This window comes from Camelus bactrianus, chromosome 6, assembly GCF_048773025.1.
Source record: "Camelus bactrianus isolate YW-2024 breed Bactrian camel chromosome 6, ASM4877302v1, whole genome shotgun sequence".
Lineage (NCBI taxonomy): Eukaryota > Metazoa > Chordata > Mammalia > Artiodactyla > Camelidae > Camelus > Camelus bactrianus.
Window position 1 is genome coordinate 98,126,622 of NC_133544.1, and position 15,950 is coordinate 98,142,571.

General features: G+C 44.8%; 1 protein-coding gene across 7 annotated transcripts in view; it reads left to right on the forward strand.

Annotated features, from left to right (window-relative positions):
- LOC141578001 (uncharacterized) overlaps positions 1–15,950 on the forward strand; it is a 147,862-nt gene that overhangs the window by 77,431 nt on the left and 54,481 nt on the right. For 2 of the 7 annotated variants that reach the window (XM_074366440.1, XM_074366442.1), the window contains 3 exons: positions 8,092–8,996; positions 13,082–13,655; positions 15,038–15,205. The exons of 2 other annotated variants lie outside the window; for them this stretch is intronic. The gene's annotated coding sequence lies outside the window, so the exon portion shown is untranslated. Of the gene's footprint in view, positions 1–697; positions 944–1,633; positions 1,722–2,930; positions 3,075–4,181; positions 7,329–8,091; positions 8,997–13,081; positions 13,656–15,037; positions 15,206–15,950 lie in introns of all 7 variants that reach the window. 3 more of the 7 variants (XM_074366454.1, XM_074366441.1, XM_074366443.1) reach the window with 3 other exon arrangements.

Sequence of the window (15,950 nt, forward strand, 5' to 3'; positions counted from 1 at the left end):
TTTTTTCATGTGCTTATCGGCCATTTGTATGTCTTCATTGGAGAATAGTCTCTTTAGGTCTTCTGCCCATTTTTGGATTGAGTTGTTTGTTTTTCTTTCTTATGAAGTTTAAAACTGTTTATATATTCTGGGAATTAAGCCCTTGTCAGTCTCATTTATTGCAAATATTTTCTCTCATTCCATAGGTTGTCTTTTTGTTTTGCTTACTGTTTCCTTTGCTGTGAAAAAGCTTGTAAGTTTAATTACATCCCACTTGTATATTTTTGCTTGTATTTCTATTGCTTGAGTAGACTGCTCTAGGAGAACACTGCTGAGATGTATGCCAGATGTTTTCCCTATGTTTTCTTCTAAGAGTTTTATAGTGTCTTGTCTACATGTTTAAGTCTTTAAGCCATTTTGAATTTATTTTTGTGTATGCTGTGAGGGAGTAGTCTAACTTCATTGATTTACATGCAGCTGTCCAGTTTTCCCTACACCATTTTCTGAAGAGGCTGTCTTTATTCCATTGTATGTTCTCACCTCCTTTGTCAAAGATTCAATGACCAAAAGTTTGTGGGACTATTCTTGGTAATTTTGTTTATCCGTTCATTGATGGATGGATATTGTTTGTAACCTTTGGCTACTCTGAATGATACTGCCATGAATATTGATGTGCAAGTTTTTGTGATAATATGTTTTCATTCTGTTGGCTGTACAGTTGGCCCGCCATATCTGTAGTTTCCACTTCATGGATCCAGATGGCTGATTGTAAAGGGACTCGAACATCCTTGGATTATGGAATCCAGGATGGGGGGTTCCTGAAACCAACCCCTCGAGGATACTAAGGGATGACTCTACATGTAGGAGTGAAATTGCTGAGCCATATAACTCTAACATTTTGTGGAAACAACAGACTTCTCCAAAGAAGCTGCACCATTGTCCCTTTCCACTGGCCGCATATGAGGTATCTCTGCCTCCTGAACAACACTTGTTATTGTCCATGTTTTGATTATAACCATCCTGGTGGTTGTAAAAATCGATCTCATTTTCATTTTGATTTGGCTAGTGATGCTGAGCTTCTTTTCATATGCTTATTGGCCATTTCTGTATTTTTTTAAATCCTTGGAAATTTTAAAAATTGGGTCGATTTTCTTTTTATTTTTCAGGTGTAAGCATTTGTTATATATCCTGAATACTAGTCTCTTATTAGATACATGCTTTGTAAAATTTTTCTCCTATTCTGCAGATTGTGCTTTCACTTTAGTTCTTTTAAACATTAAAACGATTTCTTTACAGGTGAGGTAATTAGATGTATTGATTTATTTTATTTTTCTTGCTAATCACGCCCTCTATCAGTTGAGATACCCCCTTCCCCTGTCATTTCACTTTCTTGATGATGTCCTCTGTAACAAAAAGGTTTTAATTTTGATGAAGTCCAGTTTATCTGCTTTTTTCTTCTATCACTTGTGCTCTTCGTATTGTATCTAGGAAACCAAAGCCTATCCTAGGACCTCAAAGATTTATACTGTGTCTTCTTTTAGAAAGTTTATAGGTTTAGTTTTTACGTTTCTGTCTCTGATCCATTTTGAATTAATTTTTATTTGTTATATAAAATATGGGGGTCCAGATTCCAGATTCATTCTTTTGCCTGCAGATACCCAGCTTTCCCTGCACCATTTGTTGAATAGACTATTCTTTCCATGGAGTGTTGTTGGCATCCTTGTGGAAAACTTTGTTTAAATGTAAGTTTTTTCCCCCTGGGATTTTATTGTGTCTCATAGATTTATTTATCCAAACTTATGCCAGTAACATACTGACTTAGTATTATAGATTTTTAGTACACTTTAAAGTGAGTCATCCCACTTTGCTCTGCTTCTTCAAGATTGCTTTGGCTGTCCTGGGCCCCTTGCACTTCCATATGAATTTTGGGATAAGTTTTTCAATTTTTGCAAAGAAGTCAGCTGGAATTTTGATAGGGATTCCACTGAATTTGTAAATCACTTTGGGGAGTCTTAACATTTTTAACAATATTGTCTACCATTCCATCAACATGAGATGTCTTCCATATATGTAGATCTTTTAAAATGTTTTGGTGATACTTCAAAATATTCAATGTACAAATCTTGTAAATTTTTGTTAAATGTATCTCTCATTTAATTTTTAATGCTGTTGTAAATGGAAAATCTGAGCTTCTTGGGGTAGGACTATATATCAATTTGTTTATTTCTAGGATTTCTATGCAGCAACTACCCTAGGTTTATATTTGCAACATAAATCTCTCCACAACTCTTCCCACCCCCATGTTATAAGAAACCAAGACCCAGGTTAAGCTACCTGAACACCTATGTGGAATTGAGAAATGAGACCCTTGGGTGGGGCTTTTTGAAGATGATACTGAGAGCTTATTTAGGATGGCTTCATCTTAATTTCTTTTAAACAACACTTTCGGTGTAGTCAGATATATTAAGAACATGCCCTTTTGATGTGCAGAGGAGCTAAGACTATTATCAAATAATTTCTAGAGAGAGTGTTGTACTTGAAATCTAATTTGCATCAATCTTTGAAGATTTATGTTTCAGGAGCTTTGACTAAAGAACACCTGTCTTTATTCATTAGTGACAATTAAATGCTCAAGCAACATGTAATAGTCTGAGAAACTGCCCCCGCCCCGTAGTGCTGGGTGGCTGCAGCTGTAACAGGAGTCAGCGCTTACCTTTCCCAGTATGCTTGTGCTGATCCGCTCAAAGAGGTTCGTCCAACAGTGTGTCTGTTGTCTGTTGGACATAGCCATAAAACATTGAGTTAAGGTTGCTGGAATGCATTATATTCTTATTAATAAAAAGTAAGCACATATTGAGTACTTACTGTATGTTGGGAATTGTCCCTCAGCCTCACATGAATATTATTTCTCTTAAAACCTCACATATTTTCTTGTTATTCTCACTTTACAGATAAGGAGACTGAGAATTAAGTCTTCTTTGTTTTGGGTGGAGCTCATTATCAATGACGGGAAGTTGTAAGGAAAAAGATATTGATTCATCCTGAGAAAACATTTTTCTGAGAGTCAGCAGTAAAGAAGGTTGACACTGAAGAAGGTGATCATTGTTCGATTGAGACGAGCCCCGGGTTGTACGGAGTCAGCATCCCTGTCCTGGACACAGCCAGTGTATAGCTGCGTGGTGGGTGAGGCGGCGAGGCCGCGCACGAAACGCGGATGCCCGGCCATTGGGCTGTGCTCAGGACCGGTGGGGCTTTATCCTAAGGGCAGTGGACAGTCATTGACAGATTTTAAGTAGGGGAAAGGGGTGCTCTCCTAGATCACTTTTGTCTTGTAGAATGCTTAGAAACATTTAGAAGGCTCAGCAGGAGGTGATGTGATGAGTCAGATTAGGGTGGCTGCCAGGTGTAGGAGTGTAGAATTTTCAAGTGGTTTTCAGTCCCAGTTTTGTGGCTCAGTAGCCGTGTCACTTTGGATAATGGACTCAAGGAAGTGAAACAATTTATCTAATCAATAAATGCAGTGATGTACCGACCTCCCAGGACTGCTGTGGAGAATCAGTGAGATAATGTGTGCACAGTGTGCAGCATGGTACCCAGCACAGAGTCAGTGCTGAGTTAGTGCCAGTGAGTACCTGGTAGGACAGGTGTGGGTGGTGGGACTCGGTGACTGAGGAAATCTGGGCCCTGAAGGAGGGGTCCAGTCACATCTGTGAGTGATGGGCCTGAGCTCGGAGAGGCAGAGAGACCTTGCCCCCCGACCAGGGGCCCTGGGCAGGACGGCTATGGGAGGAGAACCGTGAAGTCAGCTCTTTGCAGGTGGAGTTGGAGTTCCCCTTGCGACATCTAAGTGCAGTGTCACGAGCTCAAAGAGGAGGTCTGGGCCCAGGCTGTGAATTTTCCTAAAATCTTAATCCCTGAGGACGCTGAGGTAGTGATCACTGAACGTGAAGACATACTTTACAGGACAAGTGAATAGTAGTATCATCTCTGTCATCAAAGCTCACGTCTCTTTATTCATCACCCACTTTGCTAATTGGGTACTTACAGAGCTCACTTCACCGACCTCCCCTGGGCTCAGGCTCCACAGTAAAGAGCTGGTGAGCCTCCCTCCTTTCCAGAAGACGAGACATTTTGCTGGTAGCCTTCTGTACCTAGCCAGACTTAGAATTTTAGTTTGTTGATTTAATTCTATTTTCTATTAGCCATCTCCTGACAAGAGAGACCTTTTACCTCATGGTCATATTTCAAATAGCTGTTACTGAGAATTGCTGATCTGATCCATAGAGTAAGTATTATATTAACCTTGTACAGTACTTATCATTTTTCTGTCCTTGCCCTTTAATTTTGTATGCCCTTTCTCTATCCTTTTTGGGGCCTTAATTTTTTTTAATTAAAAGATGTCTGTTTGCAGTTAAGAAAACAAAAGAAAAAATACACATGATAGCTAAACATAGAAAATATCTAGTGTGTTTTCTGTCTTGGCAATGGAGGGTTGTAGAAACTTGTGAAAACCTTCATTACACAGGTTTCTTAAAATGCGGATTAAGAAATAAAACCTTCCTTCTTCATCTTACAAGCTGCACAGCTAATTGTCAAGAAAGTGAGGGGAAATCCTCAGAAGCCAAGACAAACCAGAAAGCAGGGATTCTGGGTGATACATGAGCCTTAGAAGCCCTGGGGTGCCTGTTGGCTCCTGTACTGAGTTTCAGTTGCCTTGACAGTAGGGCAGGAGGTGAGCCCGAAGCCTCTCACACTGGGAGTTGGATGACTGATCATATGTAAGGCCAAGCCCATTCCGAGAAGCATGGTTTACTAAAGGGTGAACTAGGAAAAAAAAATTCCTCAAGGCAAGACAGTTAGGAAAGTCAATTTTGTTGGAAGAGGGGAAAAATTACAAATCCAAAATAAGGATATAGTTTAAAGCTCTTCTGGCTTGAGAGTGACCACAAACTCCTGGCAGAGAAGCACAGCTACTCCTGGAATGAGAAGCTGTGGTTTGAATGAATCAGTGAGCAGCCATTCCGAAAAAGGCCTCCAGAGTCTTGTGGATCAAGATACTGGACGGCAAACACCTCTCTTCCAAGGTCTCATTCAAATAACTGGAAATGTTTTAAAGGAAAGAATCCATAATCATAGTTCTGTTTATTAACATTACTATATGCTAGGAATTCAGAAGTGACTATGGAGTTGATTCCTCATTTATGGACCTTACTTTCTCTTTGGGGAGAAAAACTGACATAGTTGGGGAGCTTGGTAGAGGGAGGTGTTAGTCTGTTGCAATTAGCCAGGAGAGGAGATTAATAAAGCAGTGAAGGGTGGGTGAACTTTTTAGCTGAGGATAGACAGTCTTGTTCAGTTTGCTTTTAATTGCAGGCTCAATGAGCTGTCACTGGAGGGAATAGAACTTACGGAGGATGGACTTAGCTCAGGCGTCTTTAGAATGGACAAGTGAACCTGGAGAAAGACAGTCAAATCTGTGCAGACATTAAAGTTCACTTGAACATGCTCCATCACTGAGCCAAAGATAGGACAAATATGCAGCACTTCTTAAGGACAGAGGAGTGGTTTCTAAGGTTCTCCAAGAATGAATCCCAGGGAAACGGGATGGACAGTTGTCAAACTGTGACTTTGCTCTTTGGACGGTGTACCCACCAAGGGTATTGGACTTTTATAGGTTTCCATTTCTCTTTAATACACGTCAGGTGATTAGGACGTGTGCACAAGTATTTGACACCTTGTCGAGGCGACTTTGGTTACCTGCCTAGAAGCACGGGCACTGCTATGGCTGCGTCATACATCTTGAAGCCCATCCCGTTCCCCGGCTCAGTGATCACGGCAGAGTGGTCCCTTGTTGACCTGTCCGTCTCCTCTGTGACATCATAACCCATGAAAAGACCGGAGCGTATTAACGTGGTTTTCTTAAAGTCAAAGGAACAGATCAAATATGGATTCAGATTTGTTCTTTCCTACTTCAGTAGTGCCATTGAGAAGGCAGTTTGGGCAGCTTTTTGTAGGGCCCTGGAGGCTTTCTCTCTCAGCCTCTGGGCACCTTTATTTAAAACCCTTCATAGCTGTCTGGAGTGCTGTAAAACCACTCCGCCTGTTTTGCCCTGAAGATGTGTTCAGTTTATAACTCATCTCTACTCCTTGGAAAACAAATCAATAAAAACACAGTTGGTTTCCCACCAGCCATGGGCAGGGGTGGGGGTTACCTTGTTATTATTTCATAAAATAAAAATAACAATAATAATAATAATAGTAATAATAATAATAAATAATAATAATAAAAGAAGTCTTAAAACAGCACTGGGCACATTGGAGAGTCAATAAATGCTTCCTGGCTTAAGTCAAAAGTGATGACTCAGTGATTCCATGGCTGCTGTATTTGCTGAGCTAATTACTCCTTTGCTCCATTACACATTTTTTTTTAACTGAAAAAGAAATACATGCAAATGGTTAAAAAAAATTCAAACAGAGCACAAAACTACACAAGTGAAAGAAGTTTACACTTATCCTCTGTTCTTCCAGCCCTCCCTGGAGATGCCACTGTTTACTATCCTTTGGATGATTTTCCAGATATGGTATGCACATTCCCAATTATGTATGTAAATTCCTTTAAAGTTTTAGTTATTTTTAACTTAAAGGGATTTAAATCCTCAAGTGGCTTCTGCCCGGGTAATAGAACACAACAAATCTGACTGCATATTAGATCTTTTCATTTGACTTTAACCCTATGCTCTGTCTCCTAGGCTTCATCTTGCTTGTAAAACAATGTTGCTTAGAGCCTGAAATATACAGGAGAGCCTATTCTGAAGGCTCTGACTTTTAAGGATATTTAACACTTTTTCATTCATAAAAAGATAACAAATTACAGAATAGAAAATAACGTTTGTTTTGTTGGAGGTTTACAGAGATTTGACCAAGGCATATAGCTGCAAAAACAAAGGATTCTAACAACAAAGAATTCCTACACCAGGAAGATTGCAACAACCAAGCACGTAGGAATTGAGCCTGAATTCTGACTTGGGGAGATGGTTTTCCAGGACATTAGTTTGCCATCTAGGTCTACAGAGACTTGCTATTCCTTGCCCCAACACCTGGTCTCCCAACTTATTGGCCTGTCCTTCACTGAGGAGAATGAATTTGGACTCGGTAGCACTCCTATCTCCCTAGCAAGCAGGGCACTGGAACTGAGTGTTATGGAAACAACAGGCCAGCCAAGAAACAAGCACCACTGGGAGGGTTGGAGTACTCAGATTTATTATGCCGGCGGGCTCAGAGGGGATTCTGCTCCGAAGTTCTGAGCAACTCCAAGACATGCACATGAGGTTTTAAAGGGTTAATTACAAGTAAGTGGTATTGGCCAGTAAGGCTCAAACAACAAAAAGCAAGGAATCAGTACACTGGAGCTTATCAACTTGTAATAGATCACGTTACTGACACCTGTTGAGGTTGGATTTACGAGTTAGCTTGTTAGCCCAGTAAACTGACACTAAACTTCAGATTTACGAGTTAGCCCAGCAGAATTTAGATCAGTAAACCGACACTTATCACACTTAGATTTGTGACTTAGCTTGTTAGCCCAGCTGGGCTTTTCCTTTACATGAGGATAGCTCTCCCACACCCAGGGAACTACTGTGAACCCTTGGTGGTTCCACTAGGGTGGGGTGTGGTTTACCCAGGAGGGATGGGGACTGTGCACCAACACTCAGGCAGTCTGCTCTGTCTGGGGCTCTGATCTTGTACCACCCCGCTCCCCGCCAGCCCAACACCTGGGAGAGTGGAACTAAGGCAGAGATCATGCCTGCCTGTTTCCCAGCGTGTAAAAGGGGAATAGGTACTCTTCCCAAGGTAGTTCTGAGCGACAACACCTGCGGGTGCTTGGTTCCCAGAGCAACAGAAAACCCAGCTCCGCATGGGGGCAACGGGTGTGATACCCATAGGGGTTCTGCTGAAGCATCGGATGGAGGGCTGGATCAGAGAGGTAAAACATGAGCTGCGGGCCTTGAAGGGTAACAGAATGGTACAGAGGCAGGACTGCCGCCTCCTTCGGGGTGCCCCCAGAGGTAAAGCATTTTCTCTCCATCTCCGCTACGACCCTCCCCTCTCCAGATCCATCCCTTTTCTCTGCTCTTCCGGTCCATCTGTCTCCCTCCACTTTTCCCCTCCTCTCCTCCCCCTCCCATCTTCTTCCTCCCTCGCTGCCCCACCTTCTCTCGCAGAACCCAGAGTGGATGGCTGGCCCTCCTGCGCATGGGCAGTCGGTGCCAGCTGGACCGCGGGTTGGAAGCTCCAGCTCCGAGCCGGGGATCGGCCCCAAAGTCTTCTCAGCTCTGTCTACCGGTAGGCCTTTAGCTCCTGCCCGGGGCCGGGGCCTCTGGCTGTGGAATTGCAAGGTGCGGGGCTCCCGGGGAAGGGGTCAGGCGGCTGCGGGAGGGCGGTCGGCATGTCACAGCCCCCCAGGGCGCCAGTCAGCCTGTGTTCAGCTGAATTGCTCTGGCCAGACCCCTCTGCCCGCGCCACCTACCCCGGCTCCCCGGCCACACCTGTCCATGGCCAGGTGGGCACCTGCAGCCTCTCACCCAGCCGGGCCCCCCTAAGTCCGTTGCTGGCATCCCCTTCCCCTCTCCCGCCCGCGAGTCATCTCCGCCCGCGAGTCCTCTCCTCCCGGGCTGCCTCTCCTCGGCCGCCGGCCCGTCCCCGCCCCTGGGCGAGCTGTGTCCTGGGCGGGCGGGGTCTGCGGACCCGAACGGGTGCAGGCGGCTGGGGCTGGGGCTGGCCTCCGAGCGGGGCTGCAACCCGCGTTTCCACCAAACCCCCCCCGCTTTCCCTGCCCCGCGACCCCGCGGCTGCCCTGCTCTTCCTTTCCTGCTCCCTGAGGACAAGCTCTGCGGCATGGGCGCTGCTCCCTGGGCTGAGAGCCTCCGGCTGTAAAGCCCAGATTCTGGTGGATTCGGGAAAGTGGATCCTCAGTGCTGAGCGAGCTTCGGTCTCCTCCCTCAGTGTTTCTGCCCCAGGTAAGTACCTTGAACACTTTCAGGAGTTATGATGGCGGTGCTTGTTGATGTCACGTGTTTTTATAGTGCCAGGGATTACAGTGTTGAAATCAGGGCTTGGTTCAGTTAAAAATGAGCTGAAGTCATGAGGCTGTGACATGCTCCTTCCTTCCCACTCCCAGTGTGAAACGTGTAACCGTCGATTTTAAAAAGATAGTTACAGTCCCTAACTAGCCCAGCCCATCTAGGGTGCGTTAACAGGAACAGCACCACCAGAGGCGTTGGAGACCCAGGGACATTGCAGTCCTAAAGAGCTCCTGGCACAGTTTGGTTTGTTTTGGTTTTTTGTTTTTCTTAAATCGTGGGGCAGACTAGTAGTATAGAGGGAAAAATAATTGTCAAGAAATATTTTTTCATATAACAGCTTTATTGTGATATTGTTCACACACCATGAAGTCCATCCATTTAAATGGTACAATTCAGCAACTTTTAGCGTATTCACAGTGGTTCAACAATTATTATTCCAGAACGTTTTCATCACATCAGAAAGACCAGTGAAAATGAGTGACATACCCACCCTTCCTCAGTGGTGTTTCTAAAGAAGTCTCATGCCTATTACTGACCATAAAATAACTTGTAACATTCCATGAAATATCTGGTAGGAATTCTAATCAGAATTGCAATGAATCTGTGTATCAAAACAGGAAGAATTAATGTCTTTATGGCATAAATTTCTTCTACCCATGAATATATCTGGGACTGTACCTTTTCATCTCTCCAGAGCCTGGCCCATGGGAAGTCCTCACTAATTGTTGGGCTTGTGAATGATGAGATTCTATACATTGTTAGTTGCTACTGTAGTCTTTCACAGAAGAGAAAAGTAACCTCCGTGAAGCCAAGTGACTCTCTAATGGTCAGAAAGAGTGACAGCCAGTGCTGGAGTGATCCAGTGGACTTGGTGCTTGCAACCAGGATTCTCCAGCACCTACAGCTAAGGGGATTACAGTATTCTTTTTTTTTTCTTAATGGCGTTGCTTTTATTTTTAATATTTTTTTTAATTTATTTATTATTTAAGTGTAGTCAATTTACAATGTTAGTTTCAGATGTACAGCAGAGATTCAGTTATAAACATATGCATATGTATATACATATGTATTATATTGTTTTTAGTAGAACTCATTACAAGAAATTGAATATAGTTCCCTGTGCTATATAGTAGGCCCTTGTCATTTATTTTATATTTATTAACGTGTATCTGTTAATCTCCCCTTTCCTGCCTGCTAAGCACAGTTTGCTTTCTATGTCCATGAGTCCATTTGTAGCAGCACCATTTTTCCTTGTAATATATGCTCTTTGGCTGTTTTCAGTTTCAGTAATTCCATGTTATCTTTGAGCGCTTTTCTTCTGGTGGCCTTTATGTGGTTTGCACACTTGGTAATAGAGATCTGTGTTTGGGAGAACTCCAGGCCTCGTGTAGTCCCTGGTACAGAGTGCCCACTGAGTTGATGCTTGAACTGGGAAAAAAAACATAGTAAATGTTGGAATTTCCACTATGGTTGAGACTTCCAGGTTTCTGTAACCTGTTTACCCCACCTTATTATTGGCTGCCCCCATACTGGGTAATTTGGTGGAATTTCATGTTATGGTGGTGTAGAGACAGGGCCTTGTATGCTTCTTCTCTTTCCGTTTTCTAACACTCATTCTCCTGGGCCTCCCAGATCCTCCCCCAGTAGTGCCCAGGGCTGGCTTGGTGCTGTGATGAGGCAATATTTTTTAATAAGGCCCTTTCCTCATCTCTTCTGACCCTCCGTTTCTTTATCTGCACAATGAGGGCTTAGACTAGATAAGTGCTTTTCAGTTTCTTTTAAAGCCATGTTTCCTTTGAGAAACAGAAAATGCAAATCTCTCCTCCCATCCCAACACTTTAGATTTTGTTACTTCCTGCAAGGAGTCACATAGCTCTTTGTGGAAAATTGATGTGATTGTGATTCCAGGTGGCACAGAAAATACTCTTCAGAGATTTATTACAAGGAGAGGGCAGAAAAGGGGCAGTATGTCACATTTTCTACTGTGAGCACTGGAGCAGGGGCTTGGATTTAAATATGGTGTCTGTCGTGGCCTCTCTTTAATGTTGCACAATGTGACAAACCTCTCTACCTCAGTTTCTTGATGTGTCAAGTTGGGGTGATAATATTTTAAGGCTTTTGTGAAACAATATACACATAATCTCTTTGTGTCTCAGTAGAAACAAGACCTGCAAGGGATTCAGGGATTTAAAAAAAAAAAAATCTTGCCCATAGCACTATGTCGCTGTGTATTTTAAATTTCCTGGAGGGTGATGGTTGAGTCTAAAGTCCATCGTGGGACAGGTGGCCCATAGTTCTCTATGCCCCAGATTGCCCCCTCCTCCCCAGTCCTCTTCCTCAGTCCAGGATGAAGTTCCCTATTAGATTTACACAGAGGTCTTGTGGAAATGTCTTTTCATTTTATTGTTTCACCAAGAAGGGCTGCCATCATGGTCTCTGTGGTCAGGTTTTGAAGGGCTGCCATCTTGATGTCTAGTCAGGTGAAGGCTATGCAATTGGGAGTTTCTATGTAATAAAAAGGAAAAAAATTACAAATAGAAAATTAGAACAAGGGTGGTGACAGGGACTCTTGGAAGTGAGCACCATTAGCTTTGTTAGCTTCAGGTGCAGTGGCCTCTTGCCACGAGGACCCATCCTCTTGCTCTGAATTTGGAGGGACCTGTGGGTTCAGTGGGAATGTTAACTGAGTGTATCTCATGTGCTGGGCATTGTCCTATTTTTTCTGTGTGTTCTTTTTTTGAGACAGTGAGCACATTTAACCTCAATAGCTTCTTTAAAAAAGTAGAAATTTTATTTTGAGATATAATGTAGAGTCCCATGTAGTTGTAAGAGATAATATGGAGAGGGCCTATGGACCCTTTTCCCAGTTTTCCTTAATGGTTCCATCTTGCAAAGTTGGGGTACGATTCATTACTGATTCACTAACAATTTGAGGTTTGTGTTATTGCCATCATTTCTATTCACGATTAAACTGGGGCTTAGAGAAGCACACACGCCTGCCCTGGTCACCCACATGGTTAGTGTAGAGACGGGTGGAACGTGGGCTTGGGATTTCCAAGCAGTACCATTATGATGGTCTGTGGCAGGGAGCAGCATTCATTTTGCTTGTTTATTCATTCATTCAACAAACATTTATTGAGTAAAATCTGTGGGTCAGATGCTTTCATAGGGTTATCTGATTCTTCAGCAGTACTGAGAATCAGGTATTATTTACTTTTTTTTAAATCTGAGAAAATTAGCTCTGAGAGGTTATTACCACCCCGAAGGAAATATAGCTCATAAAGGAGGGATAGTAAATTTGTAGTCACCCCTTTTTATGCAGGTGGTACCCTAGGCATTTTACATTTGCAAACTTCCGTAATCCAGATATATTCTTGTAAGGCAAGGATTTTATTTTTTTAATTGAAGTATAGTCAAGTTTACAATGTTGTGTCAATTGCAAGGTGTTTTTTGAATTTTGAATTAAAAAGTATTTTTTGAGGAGGGTAATTAGGTTTATTTATTTGTTTCATTTATTAAAATGGGGTACTGGGACCTCGTACATGATAAGCATGTGCTCTACCACTGAAATGTACCCTCCTCGCGAAGGCAAGTTTTCTTATCCATTATTCTTCAGCTTAGGGGTTCAATTAAATTGGAATTGAAATCCAGATCTTTTGCTCCTACTGTTGTCCTTTTCTTTATATTCTGCTGAAGGGGGTTGCGGAAAGCAGTTCCTTTTTTCATTTCTTTATTCCGCATTTTTGAGCAGTGACTTTGCATCAGGGCCTTGCTAGGTGCTTTGAAACAGAAAACAAGAAATGACCCTTCTCTGCAGGGGCAGGAAGCCTAGACCAAAACCTGGGTAAAGTGATCCGAGCTAAGGTAGCCATGTGCAGGCTCTGAAGGACAAACTGTACCACTGGATTTGCTTGGGCTTCCCCTGCCTTCTGGCTGGTACACACCAGGTCACCGCAACCCAGAGGCGCCCACAGCACACAGCACAATATTTACCTCGATCTCCTCTCCCCTCTCGGCAGGGCCTGCAACATGAGAATCCCTGACTACGTGCAGTGTGCTGAGGACTATGAGACTCTTCCCGTGGTGGTCAAACAAGTGGGGATCATCTCAGAGGAGAATTTCTTTTGCATCTATAAGCGAATCTCCTTGGTGAGCTAGATCAGCCCGTGCAGCTCCCAGGGCACACTCTGTACGCACTACAGGCAACACTATGCGCCCAAGAATGGATGGGGCGTCTTCCAGACCCATCGCATGGTTGTGGGCCTTGTCACCATTACCGACTTACTCTCGGCCAAGGCCTTCGAGAAGCTCCACGTGCAGAGGAGCTGTATGGCATCACGCTTAATGACTCTCAGCTCTTTGTCTTTGTGCTGCATGGGGTGGTAAGCCAAGCAGCCGCGCACCGACGTGGCCTTCAATCTACGAGGACTGCAGGGTGGTGGAGAAGAGGATCGAGGACTTCACTGAGTCACTCTTCATCTTGCTCAAGTCCAAGTGACTGGATGGTGCCCCTGACAAGTCTGGGGACAAGATCCCACTCCTCTGCATGCCGTTTGAGAAGGAGGACTTCATGGGACTGGACACAGACAGCAGGTAAGTTTACCTGGAGGCCAGTCCACCCTGGCTTTGTGCCGGGTTTCTTCTCTCCATCCAGAAAGGTATCAGCACGGAATAGGACTCTTGTATCCAAGGGGGGAAGGAGGTGCAGCCCGCCGGTTTACAGACATATAAAAGTGAATCCGCCTTTGTTTCAGAGAGATCCTTTTAGTGATAGTGTTAGAGCACTTACTCCTGCTTTTCAGCCAGGACCCTGGTGGGACCCCTGGAGTTGCTGTTCAATAGAGTAGCCACAGCCACTGATGCTAGGAGCACTGGGGAGGAGGCTGGTCTGAGCTGAGATGTGCTGTAGTTCAAATGCTCATGAGACGCTGAGGCTTGTCTACTAAAAGCATATAAACTATCTTGTTACTTCCTCTATGGATTACATGTCAAAATGATAGTATTTTACATACAGTAGATTATGTAAGATATGTTCTTAAAATCAGTTTCTAGTACTTGTTTTTTGTTTGTTGGTTTGTTTCTTTGTTTACATTTTTAAATGTGGCAACTGGGAAACTTTCTTTACATGGCTCTCATTTCATTTCTGTTGGGCAGCCTTTCCTGGGACAGTCTCATCCCTTTGCTTATAGATGAGATGCTGAATCCCGAGAGGCAGAAAGAGGCACTGGTTGAGCTGGCTTGGAGCCAGAGTCTCCTGCCTCCCAGGCTCAGCACCTGTTCGGCTCAGGCCCTCTCTTCCTGCTCGACAGGCAGCATGCCATGTTAGGACATCAGAAACACCGCCAGGGACCTCCGAATGAACTCCTTATGCAGGGAAAGGCGTATCACGGAGTATGGGAAAGAGCAGAGAAATGTTCATCCTCACTTTGTCCCTGTGATTAAGTCAACGGCCCCACTTTGCCTCGGAATTACAGACGAGCTCTTCTGGGCTGCCTAACCCCCCAACTTCTGCTCCGTTTCCCCGTGTATCTATTGTGCTGTCCCTCGGGCAGAAGAGGGTGAGATGCCTTTGCCGGGAGGTGGTCCCCCTTTGCTGGGGAGAGTGAGGGAATCTGTGTACCCCCGGCCTACGGCCTCGGTCCTTTTGTCTGGAGAGGGCTCATGGCGGTCCCACAGGTGATGGTCGGACGACCTGGCACGTGCTGCCGGGCCCGCTGTGGAGGCGGTGCTCTGTGATTCTTGAACTTAACTAAGATCAGATTCTACTTTCTGGTTGTTGGTAAGTTGGAGGAGAAGATGCCAGAGAATTGATAAAAAGAATATCCAGATCAGCCCTGTGAGTGATAGGCAAGAGGACCCGAGTCCCACCTGCGTGAGGTGCCTACCGGGCTCTGGATGTATTTCCTGTTCCTCCCGGACATGCTTAAGTAAGGGGCAAGGCATGTCGTGGCCATGATCTGTTCTTGTCCTCACAGGGCCCTGTGATCTACATGCCCGCGCTCCTCATCTGCTCCTTGGAGATGAGGTGTCAGGTTTAGGAGCCTGGGGACTGCTGAGGGCACAGCTACCCACCGTGCTACACCGAGGCTGGCTCCGTTCACCTCACATGTCACCACCTGCTGATCCCCCAGGCATCAGTCAAGGTAGGTGCATCGGTGCAACGTAAGCAGGGACCACCTTCTCCCCCTGGACAGACTGGTGGGTGAGCAGTGGAAGCCTGGAGCCCTGCCCCAGCCCCCAGGCCAGTGCCTCCTCTTTTGTCACAGGAGGCACTGGTGACATTTTTGCTCAGCAACTGCTTGGCTCTGGGTCTGCCGACCCACCAGAGAATTCCTGCTTGTTTTTGCCTTTTGAAGTCTGCCCGTGGGATTTGGAGGAGTAGCTGGATATGTGCTTAGCCCATAGTGGTTGACACTGTCACCATTGTTTACCCAGAACCTCGTGTACCAGGCATGGCTCCCGGCATCAAAATACAGCAGCGCATTAAACCTCCCTCCTGGTGCGTCTGTCTGTTTTGGTACCGTAAGGTCTCAGCCAGCATCTTAACGTCAGTGAGATAACGCGGCCAGTGAGCTAGGATCAAGCACGTTCTCCTCCAGTCACTTTTACTCCAATGTTGCTTTTACTATTCCGCAGACATTAATTTTTTAAACAATGCTTTGGTGCAGGAACAGAGCCTAATTCTCTCCTGCTACTCTTGGTGGAAGTGCGTAAAACTGTCCAGCCTGAAATGTGACCACAATTTGTAGCTTAAGACCTGCCTAGACCAATGTATGTGGAGTTTTGGTTAGGGGCGCTGACCACGTTGGGGTCCCCCGGCAGCGCCGCCCCCTCAGGCCCCTGCTCTCCCTGGAGCAGGAGGTGAGGGTGGGTCTCACCATCCCCACG